Genomic DNA, 20083 nt, shown 5'->3' with positions numbered 1-20083 from the left:
TTTCAGACATTTCCTTTACTATTTATATAAGTTTTTCAGAAGCTTCAAATGGAATTTGTAAGTGTGTTTTCTGCAGGTATTAATGAAATAATAAATATGATTATATTTTTCACCATTTATTTCACATTCTCCCCTCAGCAATATAAAGTTATATGTACTCAAATATTTAATTAATATTGAATTGCAGAATATAGTTTTTTCTAATATATTACTATCCACCAAAATTTAAACTTTTTTTTTCTTTTTGTTATCTTGTTTCATTAATCTTAGATGATGTCTAGGACTATTATGTTATCTTTTTAAATAAACTTTTCAGTCATTAGCTCCCTTTCATAGGACTTCGAAGCTAAGGCCTTGCTTTTGCCAACATCCTTTGGGTTGTACACCATAGGAGTTCCAAAAGAGTAAGGAACTAGAGAGTATTTTGTCCTCTAGAACCAGGACTATGTAATTCTATTTCAAGGGCTGTTGGTTAATTTGTTTATTATTTCTGTAAATGGGTTGTGTTTATCTTTTTACCTCACAGCATGAAATGTTTTCCTTTTTAAAAAAATATTTTTTTCTTTTCTTTGAAACACTCTTAGATCAACCATCCCTCCTGCATCCTATGGTAGTCCTGATTTTTCCCCACCTTTTTGTTGTGATAAAAAATTATGTTGCATTCAGCTATCTTGGAGTCTTGCTACGCTTGAGCTGTGTAGTTTTAGGTATACTTTGTTGCTGTAGTTTTTTTCCGTTTACCAAATTTTCATTTTAAGGGTCCTTTCACCTGCAAAGTGATTTAAAGATACTGCTGTTCCTTTTTTCCTATATTTTAGAATCTGTTGATTTCCTGTGTAACCTAAGAGGCAGCATATAATTTCACGATTAAGAGCTTTGGAATTAAATACACTAGCATTCAAATTCTAACTCAGAGACTTACCACCTGTGTAAATTTTGGCACATTACACTTAAAACTCTCTCAGAGAATCAACATCGTCATCTGTAAAATGGTGGTAATAATAGCTAGTTATTAAAATCAAATTTGAGTCTAAAGCCATGTGAAATGGTATTGGAAAGTATTTGGCTGGTATTAGGCACAGAGTAAGAGTTGGGTAATGATTTCGGTTGTTTCAATCGTTAACCCAATAAGCTAAGCCTGGTAGGAATAATTGTCATTAGCTGTGTCAATTATTCAAAAGCCAGCATGCAATTTCCCCTTAATAATAGTAATGTTAAACTGAAGTATATTAAAACATGTTTAGAGTGCCATCCAATATATCTTGAGTGCAAGTGTATATATAGAAACTATATCTAGTTACTTCCACTGAGATATAAACAAGTTTTTGTATCCACAAAATTGCACTTATTTTTAGGCCACTGGTGTCAACAGCTACCTCTTCAAAGAAATTATTTCTTTTGATCCATTTAGTAACTTGATCCCAGCTGCATAAAAACAGGCTTGCAGTATTTCATTTTTCTACAGACTGCTGATGGCTGCATTCCATAACTTAAGAAATCTGTCAAAAGGAGGCCTCTGAAACTCAAAAGCTTTCACAGAAACTTGTTGCATTTGCTGGTATCCAAAATGGAATTATTTGCAATTCACAAAATATGGATTTTAAAAATTATAGCTTCAAAATGTCAAATGTTGTTCTTAACTCTACATCACATATTGACTATTAAAACTTTCATAACACAAAGGTAACCAAGCAGTCAGTAATTACATAATTTTATGGTGATGTTAATGTTTTCTCGTTGGTCACACGAGGTCAGGAATAAAGAGAGCATGCCCAGGAATACCATGCCTTTCTGGTGTTGCAGTTGATAACAGTAGCCTCAGCAAAAACTATTTGTTACAGTAGTGAATGCCTTGGCTACTTGGCAAAAACTTCCCAATGCTTCCACTCATGTCTGAGTTTATTTATAGGGTTAGCAGTTCCATGTGAGATTTTAGTGCTTAATTATTATTATTTAATTTTAATCACAGAACATATCAATCAAAAATAAAGAGAAGAGTAGAGAGAATCCAAAGGAATTCATCATTCAATGCTAACAAGTATCTTATAGGCCAGTACTGTTTTATCTGTGTCCTCAACCCTTTCCATCTCTACCCTCCACACAGATTATTTTGAAGCAAATCCAGGGCATCATTTCATTTACCTGCACATACTTCTGTATGAATATCTAAAAATATGGACTTAAAACAAAACAAAACAAACACACAAATTATCACAGTAACTTTGGTGCTGTTTTGATGATTTTATAGCCAAGACTAGAATTTTCTTGAGTGCCGTCCAGCTGGGACTCTCTTCTCCTCCAGGACTCCCCGGGAATAATACAAAATGTGTACCTAAATTCTTTCAATTTAGAACTCTCTAGAAAATTGAATTAAAGTACCCTGCATGGAGTAGAGGCCTGAGTGAAAACTTCCTCACATATCTGAATCTCTATCACTATAAATTTTTAGTCTTTTCATAAATTTTCAATCTTTCTTCAAGGATGAGTATGAGGGCTGTCATTTTTAATCTTCAAGTAAGAGTATGGGGCCTGGGGGAGGAAGGAGTTCACATAGCCATTTAGCTGCAAGGAGTAAGGAGGAATATCAACAATTTCTAGCCTGATCTCGGGCCCTTCATCCACCTACATTGGAGGCAAAAGAAAACTTTGGACCTAGCTCTTCTTTGGGGTATGCTGTATCTCACTGGGAGCCAGGCAGAGAAGATCTGTCATAAAGAAGAGTATAATTTACAAGTCTCACTCACTGCCCAAGAGTGCACACTCACACTTGTGTAGGTATTCAAATAAAGTGGAGATTTGATAGAAATTTGATTACTTGGATCTTTATAGTATAGTCCTACCCAAAGTTCATTTTGAGCAACATTGGTATTGTCTCCAAAAAGAGAGGGTCTTGGAGTCTGAAATTTGTATCTTGCAGTAGGAATCACAAAGAAGCACTTATGGCAGGGGATATTTTTGAAATGTACTTAGTTATAGGCCTTTTATTCATAGAGCATTGGGAGGATTAGTGTCCTCATAAATCTTTCGGGAATGTTGGTGTAAAAATCAATATGGGAATGGGGAAAGGGACTGGAATTTTCATCTTGCCCATTTATTAAATTATTTGCATGGTTGTCACTACATTACTGTACTTTGGGCTGTGAGTATACATTGAAAGAAATTGTTCTTTGGAACTTTTAAAACAGTCACCTGAAGAATATTTTTCTGACACTTGAAATGGAAAAACTCTATACTGTAAGCCATCTTTGCTCTACTCCTTTTATAAATCTGATGTGTTCTGCTCTGTGTTTCTGACTCAGTTTATGGAAAAACTGCTAGATTTTAAAATAAGAATGTGTAATGTCTCAGTTTTGGATATTTACAATATTTTATTTAAGTGTACATCATTATATGAAATTAAGAAATGCAGCTATCAAGAGTTGGTCTGAATCACCAAGTGCATGTCTCTTGCTGTATTTTGTTTCAGATGGGAAAATTCTAGAGAAGGCATTAGCCCCTGATCTTCCCAGTTAGACAGAAAAATACTCGGAGCCTCCTGGGGAAAAATAAAATACATAAAATAAAAACACAAAATACCCACCAAAAAGAGATAGTCATGGATAGTCAGATCACAAGTGGAACATTGTTTCCAGTTTTTGGTTATATGCTTATTTTAGAATATTGACAAGCTGAAATGTGTATCTTCCAGCTCTATGTCTATGAGTCTAAAAAGGCAACTAGAATAGTGAGAGATCTTGGCTCTTCTGACCAGAGAAACATAGCTTCCAGGGAGTATAATAGTCATCTAATATTTGAAAGGCATTCTGAGTAAGCATAAATGGCTTTGATTTTCATAGCTCCAAAAGGCAGTGCTTGGACCTTTGTGAGAAAGTTAAGAAGGAAAGTGTATGGAGATAAGAGTATCTTTGTAATGACTAGGACTTTGAACCATGCTAATATGAGAGGTGGTGAGTTATCTGTTTTCCAAAGATCCTAGGTAAAAGTTGTGTGCTATCCATCAGAAATATTATCTAGGGCTGATATTGGCTGTAAGTTTGGATTATAGGACCTTCAAGTCTTTCCTTCTTTAGTTCTAAAAGCATAGTGTTAATTTCAGTTCCAGGGTGCTTGGGTGGCTCAGTCGGTTTAGCGTCAGACTCTTGGTTTCGGCTCAGGTCATCATCTCATAGTTCGTGAGTTTGAGCGCTGCATCAGGCTCTGCACTTTCAGTGCAGAGCCTGCTTGGGATTCTCTCTCTCCCTTTCACTCTGCCCATTCCCTGCTCACATTCTCTCTCTCTCTCTCTCTCTCTCTCTCAAAAACTAAACTAAAAAAAAAAAAAATCAGTTCCAACAGTGACTATCCCAGTTACATTGAGGAATATTTTGAGAATCTGATAAAATTATGGATCCTCTCTCCATAAAATGCACAGACGTGTGTACACAATTTGCATACAATCTGAAGGTTCTTGGTCTCCTTGAAGCTTATTCATAGATCCCAGGATAAGAATCTGGTCTGTAATTTAATTATCTTTGCAACTGTAAGTAAATTATATAACCCAGCTAGGCCACATAATCATCATAATTAAGGTATCCCGATTAGATGATATTTAACGTAGATAGAACATTCCATTCTTAAAAAAATAAGAAAATAAATGTTTTATATAAAACCCATTCTCAAGAGGGAATGGAAATGGAGAGCAGGGGTCTTTTTAGAATTCTGAAAATTGAATTCTCAAGAATAGAGGTAATAAACCTCATTTCCTTATTGCTTTGGAAATAAACAGCATGTTACCAAGTCAATTTCCAATTTTGACTTTTGCCTATTTGTAATAATAAAATAAGAGCACAGAAGGTTTGTGTGGGAGTTGGACCTGAGTGAAAGATGAAGAATGGCTTTTTGTAATAAAAGACAATTGAAAGGCACGGGTGACTAGGTGAGTCCATTTTACAGCTCATTGACACTGCCCTTAATTGGCAGAGATCATTGCTGAGTTTATCCATGTGAAATAATTATATATACAAGCATATGCAAACATACCTGTGCTTATAGAAGTGGAAATGATTTTCTTTAAATCAATTTTAAGAGGGGAAAGAGAGATCAATATAGTCTTAGTATTATAGTACAGATTTGTCTTATGCGAGTTGTTTGTGGTATGATCTATCTTTAGTTCACACAGGACTGTCTATAGTAGTCTCAAAAATATTATGGGAGTAATTCTCAGTGTTAGCAAGAGCAGAGCAAAGGAATTAAATAGAAAGGATTAAGTAGAGACTTCATTAGTACTTTTGAATTCCGGTCCATCAAAGTAAAGAAGTTTCCCCCTTCTATACTGCCCAACCATAATTTCATCTTTTTCCGCCCCTTGTTTCTCCTCTTTCACTTTTCTCCTCTTTATCATAAACAATTATTTATGGTGCATTCTAGGAAGTGCCTAGTGCTATGGAAAAAAAAAATTAAAAGGAGATACAAAGAACCGTCTGGACAGGACACCAACCCTCAAGGCATTTCCTATCTAGTGGCAGACAGAGGACACCCTGAGCAAATCAGCATTTTTTTGTCTCTCATAAATACATATGGACATGCCAGAAAGCATCATCTTAAAAGCAGTCTTAGACATTTACAAGCACCTGCCCTGTGTAAGGCCTTAGGCTGGCAAATATTTGTGAGCACTAGTTTTCTCCAGTCTCTTGTTAAGAATGCAGATTCCAGAACACATCCCCAGAAATTCAGTAAATCCAGGGTAAAGTACAATTTTAAATTGTGGTTTCATAGGAAAGTGCTATAAGTGGGCAACAGACTGTTACTTTAAAGAAAAACCTGCTTATGAAATGGAGAATGAAAGCAGCTTATGACATGGACCTACTAATGTGGCTGCACTGTAGCTGGGGAGACAATGTACACACAGAGATGGAAACCAGTGCATGGTGGCTGAAATCATGGCACATAAATGGCAACAAAAGTAAGTGACGAGTGTAGGAGAATGGACAGGGAATCTTTTGGGAAGAGGCAGAAAATGAGGAGAGCCTTTAATAAATAGAATAAATATCTTTTCTCAAGAGATATGTGTATTAACCATGGTCTTTACTCATTTTGTATCTTCCTTTTGTTCTTTTACCTTCGTTCTTGAATTTGCTCAGTTCACACCAGAGCCTCCTCTCCAGTGATCCTGTGAGCCTCCCCCATTTTCCTCCACTACTGTTCTGGGAGATGGTGATCACGATTGGTCTGTCAACTTTTAGGAAGCATCAGCTCACGGAAATGGGTGGGAGAGATGCTGGTCACCAGTTCAAGTAGCACATCCCGTGGGAGCTGTGGGTCAGTGGGTGTTTCAGTAACACCTACTATAGAAATGCCAATTAGCTTCAGATATGCGGGTGTTTGAGAGCATAGGGAACGTTGTGGATGGGGATTATAGTATAAAATCATAAAGAACATAAGAAACTGGCTAGTTTTTCAGATTAAAAGTATGTAAGGTAGCTCTACATCGTTTCTACCAGAATAGAGAAGACAAGTAACATCTTGGTATTTTAATTTATTTGAGCCTACAATATTTGGAATTGTAGGGTGTATTTAACGTTTTGCAAGATCTGTCCAGGTGATTTAGCACAAAAGGATAAGAATTCAAGTTTAATTTGAGTGCTGATAAAACTATTTATACTTATGATCAAGTTGAGTGCACATAATAAACTTAGAAATTCATCATTTGGGTAGTACAGTCTAATTGCAGAAGAGTCCAATGGGAAATACATAGAAAATACATAAGATATAATGAGTTAATATGTTTGTTTGCTTTATGTTACATGTGCCCTCACTTCCTCTTGTCTTCAGTTGCTGAGATTTCTTCATTACTCACCTTTTTTTCTCATATCATTATGACCTTGCCCTTCTAGGTTCTCTAATGAGGTCTCGTTTCTTCTCTTTCCCTTAGACTATTTATTTTTAGGCTTCCTAACTGGAAGCCATACAGTCTCAGTTTCTTAATGTTAGAATTATTTTCTGTCTTATATGTATTATGGTATTCCCCTTCCCTGCCCCTTTCAGAACAACATGAAACACATTTCCCTGGAACTAACGACATATGATTGAACATATATAAGAAAATAAATATGTCTACTTTCCTGTGGACAGTTGCCAAAAAGGTTCTGGGGGGATGAGTTACTTGCCTGGCCCAGGTATATATAAATACGTCAGAGCGTGGCCTTTGTATTATTTCTCTGCAATTCTTTTTATTTTTTATTTTTATTTTACATTTATTTATTTTTGAGAGACAGAGAGAGACAGAGCACAAGTGGGGCAGGGGCAGAGAGAGAGAAAGAGACACAGAATCTGAAGCAGGCTCTAGGCTCCAAGCTGTCAGCACAGAGCCTGATGTGGGGCTCCAACCCACAAACCATGAGATCATGACCCAAGCCGAAGTCGGACAATCAACCTACTGAGCCACCCACGTGCCCCATCTCTGCAGCTCTTACATAGGAATCTACTTTTAGTTTCCTTGGCTGACAATTAGACCTAAAGTTGTCTTTATAATTTTTCACAAGCTCTATCATTTGCTTATCCAAGTAGATATTCACAGGAAAATTCCAAGACACGGGAATAAATCAGAAATTCCCTTGTGGGAATGCAGATTAGTTCCATATCCCCAGTTTCTAGACACTTCTTTCAGGAACCTTCACTTCATTTATTTGAGCACTAATATCTGCTTCCTAATGAATGTGTTTCCACCTGTTGGCCCTTCCTCTACTTACAAAGCCAATAAAGAATAAGGCTACTTTTCTTTTTCATGAAAACCTTTTAATTATTTGAGAATGTCTGTAATATCTCCACTTATCTTTGCTACACCTGACTGAATATGGTGCCCTGATCATCTGGTCACTCTTCTGTTTGTCAGAAGAGTGTGTGTGTGTGTGTGTGTGTGTGTGTGTGTGTGTAAGTAAAACAAATTATATATATAATATTATTATATTTTATATATTATACATATAATAATTATATAGTATATATATATATATATATATATATATCTCCACAAAATCAATAGTCACACACTCCACTAACTGAGCCAGCTAGGCTCCCCTCAATGTATTTTTTTTAAATGAGTCACCCAGTGTGTCAGACTATATCCCCATATGTCCATATATATCTTAGGTAAAGTTCAGATAAATGAACTGCATGCTTCATTTTAGTTCATGCAAATATCTTTTTAATAGTTGCATCAAACCGTTGTCTATTACTACATTTTGTTCAGTGAAAAATCCCCTACTTCTTTTTTACCCTAACAACTGTATACCCAAAACTATATAATCAGTTTTCCCTCAACCTGTGCTTAACACTATTTATTTTCTCAAATATGTACATGCAGGATTTCACATTTAGGCTTGTTAATTTTTCCTGCTCCGCAGTATACGAGAGTCTGATGAACAGGTGCCCTGCCAGTTGCAAATGTGTTGTATGAACTCTATAATAATTTAAACAAGTTCCACTCCTCTGTGGGCCCTCTGGAATCTTCCTAGAAAATTTTTATTTGCATTTGCATGAACATGTGTGCAGAAGAAAAAAAACTAAGTCCAGCATTAAATTCTTATCTGTACTTTTGAGGACTGTTGGAAGCAGTGACAAAGACATTCTTTGGTAGGTAATGTAACTATCGATCCTATGCCATAGTGGTTTTCCGGCTGCCCTAGGCAACAACTTGTTGCTTATACGCATTTAATCATGGTGTGGTGCCCAAAAGTTAGGGTAATTGAAACTCTTTAAACAGACAGGTAATTGCATGTGTACATCAAAGTTAATAGTGGTCTTGAAGAATGACAGAATATTAAATGCAAGGGAATTGTTTGGATCAATATTTGTTTCTTAAAAACTTCATAAACAGCATTTGCCAAATAGGTGGTAAGCACCTGGTCAATAAGCATGTCTGACTTGTGTGCATTGCTGTTTTGAAACTCTCTGAGTATGAAACCATATTAGCTAAGGCAAGAACCCTCCTTCAGTTCCAATTTGATTCCATCTACAGGGAAAGTTCTGTAAGTCACAACATACATATCCTTTCATAGTCTCCAAGAGTATATTGGGATTAGCCCAGCTCATGATAAGGAGGCCATAAGTTCAAAGACTCATTTCCTCAACTAGAACCAAGCCCCTAATTGCTTCTTTCATGATGAGCTCAGGGTCTGGTACAGATCCTGGTATAGAATAGGTGCTTCATAGGGGCGCCTGGGTGGCTTAGTCAGTTAAGCACAGTCTTGATTTCTGCTCAATGATCTCTCAGTTCTTGAGATTGAGCCCTGCATCAGGATGCTCAATGACAGCAAGGAGCCTGCTTAGGATTCTCTCTCTCTCTCTCTCTCTCTCTCTCTCTCTCTTTCTCTCTCTCTCTCTCCTTCTCCCTCTCTCTGCCCCTCCAACCCCTCTTTCTTTCTTCAACATATAAACATTAAAAAAATAGTTACTTGATAAATATGTTGGATAAGTAAATTATTAGATACATTGATGAACAAATGGACAAATAAATGTATGCCAGCCTACTCACATTTAGATCCATTCCCTGGGAAGATGAGTTCATTACTGATAAACCTAACTCACTTCAGAGACACCCTGATTACGAGTATGTCTTCTGCAGACTCTAATTCCCTATCTCTAAGAAATGGAATATTCTCTCTCTCTCCTCTCTCTCTCTCTCTCTCTCTCTCTCTCTCTCTCTCTCTTTTTCTGGCATGCTGAAGGAGGGGGAAGAAAAGCATTTCCCTTCAGATTCATAACATTCTTTACTCAATGGTATTTTGTTCTTGTTTAAGGGCTTTGGACATCCTTAATTTCCAACTATTATCTTTAATGGGTCCCTGTCTTAAAACAACTACCTTGACTTTCTACAACGCATGTGGTTCTGGAGGAACCCAAAGCATATTCTGACTCTCTAAAATCAGTTCTGGGACAAAATGTTACCTACTTTCCTTAAGGATAAATGGCTCTTCTAAAGCCCAGGAGGGCTGGCTGACTTACTTATATAAGTAATCATCCTTCAAAGAAATTAGTTATATGTTAGGTATGAATATAGCTTCTAAAAACTGATAACCTGATTTATGTCAGATCAAATAGAAGATAGTTTAGTTTTCAAATCTAGTAAAAAGAAGAATTAGGTGATACAGGGCTAGTGGAACTCCTGGAGAAAAACATCAAGTATTTTGGCTCCTTCTGTCTTCTTGTTTCTCTATCCTCAGAGTGTCATTTTGACTTCATGGTCTCAGAATGGGTATCTCCCATAGACATTGAATCTGCATCTGGGGCAGGAAGAATAAGGTTTTGTGACAAAAAGCCTAAATAAGGACATGCTATCTAAGTCTGCCTTAAAAAAAACAAAAAAACCAAAAAAATCCAAAAAAAACCAAAAAACACAAAACAAAAAACCCACAAAACATTGCCAATGACCTGTGTACATTTCCTGAAGATTAATTGGGTCACAAGGGTACTCTGACCATATGGGGTTTGGGAAAGCAAGTAGTTTTAGTGGGGCATATTGTCATCCTGTATCCTCTATTCCTCTCTCTTCTCCGAAGACAATTGGTTCAATTTGCCAGGGAAAAGGCAAAATAGATATTGAGTACAAAACTGGAAGTATCTGTTACAGCTGCTTGTCTAGATTGATAACTTGATCTGTAAGCCAAGGACTGGGCTGCTCCCCAAAAAACTACAATTGAGCAGTCACTGATTTTTAAAATGGCATTCCTATATAGATACCGCCTAGTGAGTCATGGGAAACCATAGAATTCTTTCATGCTAGATTTGAATCTTACTACAAACCATATTTTTATACTTTTTTATCTGGGATATTACAATATATTTTCCATTCTGTGATCTCCCAGCAATCCAAGTCTTGCTTTTATTTTGTTTTATTTTTCTTGTTTTGTTTTGTTTTACTTCCAGTCCTGGAAGCCCAGTGGATTTAAACTTCATTTGCCTAACTAACCAGTTTTTATCATTTTATTACTGGATTGAGGAATATACATTGGGTGAAAATATCATTCATCCCTCCAAATCCTACTTATCTCAGCCATACTAAACTATCTCAACCTTTCCCTAAGGTTATTTGATTGTAACAGTCAAATTTTAATCTGCTGGGTTATAGCCCTGTGATCTTCTAATTTGGGTTCTATGGATTAGTTTTTAATCCCTTTAATTTTCATAAATAATTTCCTAGTTTATACAATATATTATCACACCAAATTTAGAAAATATTACTCATTTTATATAAAATAGAAAATATCTACCATGTTAACATACTTGTTCTCTTGCTCTTAATGTCTCTGTAGGATGTTGAGTTTAAAAATCTATGTATTTTGACAAATTGGAAAAAGAAAAAAAGAGAGGATGGGCATTTAAAATAAAAGCTAGAGCTTTGTCCACTGATCAGCCACTGTAGCTCAGGTATACGTTAACAGTGTGAAGGGTAGAATTCTAGGCAGATAAAATTGGACAACTAAGGAATAGGTTGAAATAAATTGTAAGGTTTTGTCACAACCCTTATTATTATTTAGTTATTTAGTTATGGGACTTTTTGTTCTTAATTATGTGACATGACAGTTTTTAGCATAGGAAATGTGTAGCTTCCTTAAACATGACTCATATAAGCAATAAACCTTAAATAAAGGGGCGGGGCAGGATCTGTGAAAACAGGCTCGTGAGTTTCCTTCCTCACATTTTATACATGGAACTATTATTTGCTCTTATTATTTAAGAGTGTGTGTTACTGCTCCTGGAATGTAAATGCATTTTAAATTAAGATTTTCACATAATATTCCACGGTACGGTTTTATACTACAGATTTCTGCAAATCAGAATGTAATACTGACTGATAGCAGTAGTTAATATTCTTGTGAACCTAAAAGGTAAAGCAAACATTTGCTGAAATTTACATAGTTTTCAATTTTCAAATGCTAGCAAATGGGAGCTGCTTGAAAATAGAAATCACCTATATTTTTCCCAAGGAAAGAAAAGAAAAAGGCCTCACGTATTAGTTCAGATTCCTCCTTGTCAAGCCGAATATCTTTAGCTTGTGTAGCAGTTTTGATTTTTGTTTGTTTCTTTCTTTCTTTTTCTTTCCCTTTTCCCCCATGCTGTGTAAAGGCTTGCTCAAAGCAGTAAGGCATAAAGGAAGGCTTTTTTCCCCCTTCTCTCTCTTCTACTGATTGGCTGAAAGGGTATGTGTTTGGGGGTCTCTTGCAGTTTCTCTCGAGACCATTCATGTAAATTGAAAAAAAAAATCAGTATTACTTGAAAACATAACTAAAACTTTGATTTAACAGTACAAAAAAGGGTGCTGTTTAATCCCTCAAGTAGGAAATTGCTTTTCTTCATGATCCATTGCTTTCATACTGTTTCTGGCTGCTACTGTGGAAGGAGAAAAGACCCACCTTTACTCTTCTTTTACCATGTCTGTATTTTTTTTCTTTTACCTCTTACTGCTTGGCAGTAAATAATAGTTGAAATAAGTAAATTTAAATAGTTAACAGTAAAATGCATGACTGATAAGAGCTTCAGGTCTCAGTTGGACAACTGTGATTATACCCAAGCAGGAGGTAATTTACATGGGAACCTGAAATGAGAAATTAAGACTTTGGCATAATATAACAATGAGGATATCACACATGTGTGGCTCCTCTGTATGATACTACAGATAATAGATGGAACAGCACATGCTCCAAAACTGAGGATTTTTTTTTGACATAGATTGTTTAATTTTTTTTCCTTGACAAATGACAAATCAAAGTATTGCCAATATGAAAGCATACTGATTGTGTTGGCAGTTGATCTTCCATTGGCCATTAAAGTATACAAATTTCACCACAATTGAAGCTGGCATTTGCTGTGCTAGTAGGTAGCATTATTTTAAAGCAAAACATTGTGAATTGGACCAAAGTAGTTTCATTCTCAATATGTCCCTCCTAAATTTTATTAGTGAGTGAAACTTTACACTGCACAGAAAATTGAAAGCTTTCTCCACTCTTAAAAATTACAACATGGGAACCTTTAGGTGGCTCAGTCAGTTAAACATCTGAGTCTTGGTTTTGGCTCAGGTCATGATCTCATGGCTTTGTAGGTTCATGCCCCACATCAGTCTCTGCACTGGCAGCACATAGCCGGCTTGGGATATTCTCTCTCTCTCTCTCTCTCTCTCTCTCTCTCTCTCTCTGCCCCTCCCCCACCTGTGCTATCTCTGTCTCTCTCAAAATAAATAAATGTAAAAAAAAATTAGGGTACCAAATCTAGTTTTAATTATTTAAGGGTAAAGGTAGATGAGACATTTACTTCTTTTCTTCATTTGGATATAAAATACTTGAAATGTTTCTTGTAGCTCTTTGATTAAGCACCTAAAGTAAAATGAGGGTAAACTTGTTCACTGGAAAATAATATATGAGGCAATCATCAGGTATGCATTTTAAAAATCATCAGATATTCTTTGTATTCATGCTATCATGTGTTAAATATTGAAGACCATGCCATATGCCTAATGAAAGCTTCATTAGAAAGACATTAGTAGATTAATTTCACTCTCTGTGTGGTTTATTTTATTTAGAATGCAGTAAGGTAAGTTCATTAGTTTGCAGATGTAATGTTTTCTACTGTACCTCAATGCAACTAAGAACAATTCCACAGAGGTCCACAGATCTACTAACACCTGTCAAGATAAACACAAAGTTCTCTTGGGGAATCATCTCAGCAATAGAACAGAGAAAATCTGAGGAAAGTAATTCTTTCATCAAAGAAAAAGAAGACAAAAAAAAAAGCACCAGTGATTAATGATTTTTTGAAATGCCTCAGAGGTCATATTTTTCTTTTACAAGTATAAAAAATATAATATATCTTTTAAGAATAAATGTTTGGGAGCATATAATACTCATTTTGAAATAAATATTCCAAGAGATTTCAACTCTGGAATGATCATGCAGTTTGAATGGAGCCACTGAAAGTTTTTCTGACACCTATAACTTAATCTCTCATCCATCCCAGAACAAGTATATTAGATTATAAGTTCTGCTATAGTGATGTTATTTGAATGGTTATAGTTAAAATGGTGCCAGTATTTCCATTATAAAATCCTATTTTCAAGGATTTATAAGTTGCCTACAAATGTTTGCTCTGCAATTCACCCTGGCAGCCAGAATCTTGGCTTGGTGGTATTTTTTTTTCTTTTTCCTTTTACATAGTGTAAGAAAGAAAGACATCTGTTTATAGCATGAGTAGGAAAATATGACAACGAATTCCCTTATTCTTCAAAGCCAATTTATTTAGCATTCAAACCAGAGTTCAGCCTAAATTTCTTATATATTTTAGGCAATAAAAGAACTAACCAAAAGCCTGTAAGGATAAATTGAAGATGATTTGTTTCCTTTGTCTGTTGGTTTTTGGTTAAACTCCTAAACATGGGGATAGACTTAACCAGTTACTCTGATACTTTATTCGTTTAGCACAGTAATAATGTGGATATACTATGTTATATATCCTAGGTATTTTTTAAAGGTATTTGTGATAGTCTATACTTGAGAAAGTAGCAAATATCACAAAGTTCAGAAAAAGTTCCAACAGAGATATATGTATTAAAAATTAGTAGAAGAATGAATGAGATTTGGAGAGAAGAAGGAGAAAAGATTTTTTTTAACCGAGGAAAAAGCATGGGCAGTGGCAAAGAAGTGAAAAAGTTGGGGTGCCTGGGTGGCTCAGTCGGTTAGACGTCCGACTTCGGCTCAGGTCATGATCCCGCACTCCCTGAGTTCCAGCCCTGCATTGGGCTCTGTGCTGACAGCTCAGAGCCTGGAGCCTGTTTCAGATTCTGTGTCTCCCTCTCTCTGACCCGTTCATGCTCTGTCTCTCTCTGTCTCAAAAATAAATAAACGTTAAAAAAAATAAAAAAAAAAAGAAGTGAAAAAGTGTGCAGTGTACTTAGAGAAGAGAGAAGTTTGTGTGGCTGGAGGCAAGGCTGTTTGTGGGGGAAGGGACAGAAGTTGTGATAAAGGTAAGACAATAGAGGTAGTATGGAGGCAGATTTTGAGGGGCTTAATATGCCATGCTAAAGAACTTTGACTTTACCTGGAAAACAGGTATTTGTAGCAAGATAGTCATAATAACTATAATACTGACATCAAAAAATCACTCTTGACAAATGTGTAATCTAATATATTCTTCGTGAATTGAAAAGGGATTAGATTATAGATCCCAGAAAAACCTATTTAGAGATTCAATTCAGATTTCATGATTAAATTCCTTTCTGTGCACCCAAATGGCAATATATGTTCCAGAACATATATTCATAAAGATAGGTCAAATCAGTTTATGTTCTAAGTGCTTGGACATTCAGAAAATCGAATTTATGGTATGTGTATGATGTCCAGTTCCAGATTTGAATATCTATATTTACTAAGGAACTTGCAAATTATGTGTCAGCTTCTTTTTTTTAAGCTTATTTTTATTTATTTTGAGAGAGAGAGATGGAGAGCAAGCGGGGGAGGGAGACAGAATCCTAAGCAGGCTCTGTGCTGTCAGCACAGAGTCAGATGCATGGCTTGAACCCATGAACCATGAGATCATGACCTGAGCCGAAATCAAGAGTCGGACGCTTAACTGACTGAGCCACCCAGGTGCCCCTATGTTTCAGTTTTTGTGTCATCCTAACTTGCCTTGTAGTTGTCCTGCCAAGTTTAGCTCCATTCTCAACAATCCTATGCTTCTATCTCCTGCAGTGATGGATCTGCAGGAGAGACTGCTGGTGAGTGCGGGCAGACAGCTCGCAGGTTGTCAGTTTGAATCATTGATCTTTCCTGTAGCTGATGCTGCTCAGAGTGGAGGCCTGATAAGACAGGACCTGAAAGGGACTTGTATTTTTGTTGTGTTTTTGTTTGTTTTATGGTACGGACTCTTGGATGGCCAGTGTTAGGTTTTATATGGAAACGTTCTCATAAATTTTCATTTATTTCCCCATGTCATGAAAGAGGTGGAAAGAATAACCCTTTCCATAAATTAAGTAGGGAAGTAAATAAAACTGAAAAATAAGTAAATGCTGACACATATATACTATGTGCCAGACACTATGCTAAGTACTTTACATCTGTCAATTCATTTAATTTTCACAACAACTCGACAATTTTCCAGCTCTTTTAAAAACATGAAAACTGAGTTTAAATAACCTGCATAAGACTGCATGGCTAATAAGTTGATAGAGTCAGAACTGAACCCTAGTGCAGTGTCTGAGTTCCTGCTTCTAGCCACTGGGAAGGCTAATTGAAGAAGGGTTCAAGTACAAGAGATGGGAAGGAAAAGAACTTTTAAATTCATTTTTATTTTTTTATTTTCTGAGCAGGGTAAAGGAAAGGTGTGAGATGGTGACATGTGGGGTTATATAGCAAACACCTTGAAGTCTTTAAAGAATCCTTTAAAGAAGAGATCTGGGAGCAGCCCTATTGTCTGTGCTGAGTACACTGCTAAAAATGTGAGGTTATTGTAAGGAGCTTAATTAGAAAGCTTGCCCTGTGTTGGTTAATAAAATCTCTGGCAGAGACTTTGACATTTAGATGGAGCAGTGGTTCTGAAAATCTGGTTCCCCTGGGCCTGCAATGTGAGCATTACCTAGAAACTTGTTAAAAACGCAAATTTTCAGAACCTCTATATATCAAGGGAATCAGAAGCAAAGCAATCTATGATGTAACAAGTCCTCCTAGTATTTTCTACACTCTAAAGTTTGAGCACCACAGAGAAATAGAGACTAAACTAAGAAATTACTGGGGAGGTGGCCAAACTGGACTGTAGACTGAGTAGGGAAGAGTTTAAAATAGGGCTAAATTAAAAATCACTTACAGCTCATTATCATTATGTTTGTAGCACCTATCTAAAACCTGTACATATGAATAAATGACAGTAACTTTCATTTAGTGCTTAATATATTTTAGAAACTGTTCCAATTCCATTACACACAGTGTTATAATCATTTTACAGATGAGGAAACTGGGGCAAGGGTCCATTAAACCCACTGTCACATGAATAATAACAATGGATTCAGAGTCAGTCTGGCATTCAAGCCACGTGGTCTACTGCATTACGAATGTATTCAAACCACATAGTATAAACCTTTGGAAGAGTGTGTCAGCAACACAAGTTGGTTGAAATAACTGTATAAACAATTATGATGACAATGATTGAAAGATGACATATGATTGGTTTATGCTTAAGCAATACCCACAACACCTAAGTACGCTATTGCAGTGAGACTTCTATAACCCCACCTGGGTGCTTAGGCAATAAATTTTAGGTAGGATGTCATTAGTGAAATTTTTTTTTTTTAACATTTATTTATCTTTGAGACAGAGCATGAACGGGGGAGGGTCAGAGAGAGGGAGACACAGAATCCGAAACAGGCTCCAGGCTCTGAGCTGTCAGCACAGAGCCCGACGCGGGGCTCGAACTCACGGACCGCGAGATCGTGACCTGAGCCGAAGTCGGCAGCTCAACCGACTGAGCCACCCAGGTGCCCGTGAAATTTTTATTAAATAGAGCAAGAGAAAAGATACAGATGGTAAAATACTTCAGTCCTAAATACAACTAACCTTGATTGAATAAATCTAATCATGCTTCACAAAACAAACTGCACATCTAGGCTTTAATTCAATTTGAGTGAAGGAAGTATTGTGTTGGAACCCAACTTCCAATATGGAAGTTCTAGGTAATAGCTACACTGACTGAATTCGCCAACCTAGATCTATATGTGGTGGGAAATGAAAGTATGCTTCCAGATAAGAAAACACTTCCTAAATAAACCTGACTTTTCGGTAAGATTATTATATCTGTGGGCCTCAAGTTTATCATCTGAATAAAGAAGAGATTGCCCTACAATATCTCCAGGAATGCTTTCAGCCCCGGCCTTTTTTTTTTTTTTTTTAATGGTTTCATTGTTTGGTTAGTTAGTTGGTTGATTTGGTTTTACTTTACTCTCAATGCTCCTGCTCTCTTATTCAGATCCTTTCTCAGAATGCCCATAGGGACCTGCACTAACCCAGAAAGGTAACGGGGTCAGAGACTTGTCTCTATAGCTTCACAGAGGACACCCACTTTTGAATTTTTACCTCTTTCTGCACTCTGGATCCCAACTCAGAAATGCCTGCAGATGGATGTGGGGTCTGCTTGTCTTTTGATTGTGCTGGCATTAGTAGAAATGCAAAATGCACGACTGACACCCTCTTCATTTTTAATTTTTAAAAGATTGGTGCTGCCTGTGGGTTTTAATATACTTCTCCTCTGCTGCTTTTAGTGTCTACTTTTCTGTTTAAATAGCTTAATACTGACCTGTAGGAATTTCCAATTAAGTTTAAGGAAAACACGAAAAGGTTGAAAGTGTCTGCCTGACAACCATCCTGTTCCTTGAGGCAGAAGGGTTGATTTTTGGAAAATGAAAAAATAATTTGAAATGACCTGTCCTTTTCCATTTCTCTGCACACTCCGCTTTCCACTCATTCTCCTCTTTCCCTCCATTTCTTTTGTTTCCACCCCCTCAGTTTTCAAACCCATCTCCCATTTCTTTCTTTTTTTTTAAGATATTCTACTTTTTACATTATTTATTTATTTTTGAGAGAGAGAGAGAGAGAGAGAGAGAGAGAGAGAGAGCAAGCTCACAAGTGAGTCAGGGGCAGAAAGACAGGGAGAGACAGAGAATCCCATGTAGGCTCTGCAATGTCAGCATCAGTGGAGAGCCCAGAGTAGGGCTTGAGCTCCTGCCCAAGTGGGGATAGAGCTCACCTGAAGCAGGGCTCAAACTCCCGAGAACTGAGAACCATGAGATCATGACCTGAGGCCAAGTTGGATGCTTAACCAACTCAGTCACCCAGGCACCCCCCCATCTCCCATTTCTTAACACCGTTGTCCAAGTTAGGCTACCTAATTTATTGTTCATTATACATTATTAGCTGTGAATGGGTCTAGGACAATCTTCCATGCACAGCTATTAGGTTCTTTTCGTAGATCCCAGTAACCACCGTTGTTAGAGGCAGGGTAGGGTTAACCACTCTTTCAAGAGTTCCCAAAAGTGCAGGCCATAGTGAATGCAAATGCAAACCCACTTCTGCTACAAAAGCAGACATTTATTAATAAGTAGACACAAAATCTTATAGCCTGTTCTGGAAGCTTGATGAAGTTCCAGCTCTTGGTTCTGTTCGGTACATGAAAAATGTCTTGCAAAAAAAGTTGTGCAAATATGGCAGTATTTTGCTAATATGGCAGGAACCAGCTCATCATCTGTCAGAATTAGGTGACTAAGGTCTGTTAAGGATCAAAAATAGCACCCACTTCATATGGGTTTGTGATGATTAAATGAACAAATACATTTACCTCTCTCAGACTTGTACCAGTTACAAATGTGTTAGTTCTTAGTACAATTATTATGGCACCATTCCTTATGGTAAAGGACGAAAGGCCTCTTAGATTCACATACTCTGTTCAAGTGGAAGCAAAGCATGTCTATAAAATATTTTGGCCAATCCACTGATCTTGACTGTTAATAACTTCACCAAAGAGAACCCATTCCTAACCTCCATTATGCCAGTTGACGAGTCATTTATTTTGCAAATTATAACCTTTTTTTCAACATACATTGTAATTAATGAGCAATGCCATATCATGCTTGGAGATGATGATAGCCAAGGCTTCTAGAAGCCACCTCTGGCTTCTATAATTCTGGTTGAGACATTGGAGCATAAATTCCTGATGAAGGCAGCTGACTCTCCTGGGACACAGAACACTAACACACATTTATATTACACTGTTTATGCTGAAATATTTAAGAGTAAATTATAGGCAGCCAAGCACCATGTCTCCTCCAACCAATTCTAAACTCACCTGACAACAATTTGTTAGAGGCTGCCTCAGTTTCCTTTAAATAATGCAGTTCCAACCACAAGGACTGACCAGCTGAAGAGACAGAATGAATAAGCACCAGTCAGATTGGGCAAAAGTTTGTTCACAAGACTTTCCACCACTCTCTGGGCAGAGAATGGCCCCTTATTCCACCAAATTATGACCATTTGTAAGGAGTACTGCAGCATCAGTATCACAGCATCCACCCCAATCC

At 36.8% G+C, this 20083-nt stretch overlaps 1 protein-coding gene across 22 annotated transcripts in view; it reads left to right on the top strand.

Annotated features, from left to right (window-relative positions):
- NRXN1 (neurexin 1) overlaps positions 1-20083 on the top strand; it is a 1120881-nt gene that overhangs the window by 671305 nt on the left and 429493 nt on the right. The window lies entirely within an intron of this gene.

Source organism: Acinonyx jubatus, chromosome A3 (genome assembly GCF_027475565.1).
Source record: "Acinonyx jubatus isolate Ajub_Pintada_27869175 chromosome A3, VMU_Ajub_asm_v1.0, whole genome shotgun sequence".
NCBI lineage: Eukaryota > Metazoa > Chordata > Mammalia > Carnivora > Felidae > Acinonyx > Acinonyx jubatus.
The sequence above is the reverse complement of the archived record's forward strand: the minus strand, read 5'-3'. Positions and strand labels throughout refer to the sequence as shown.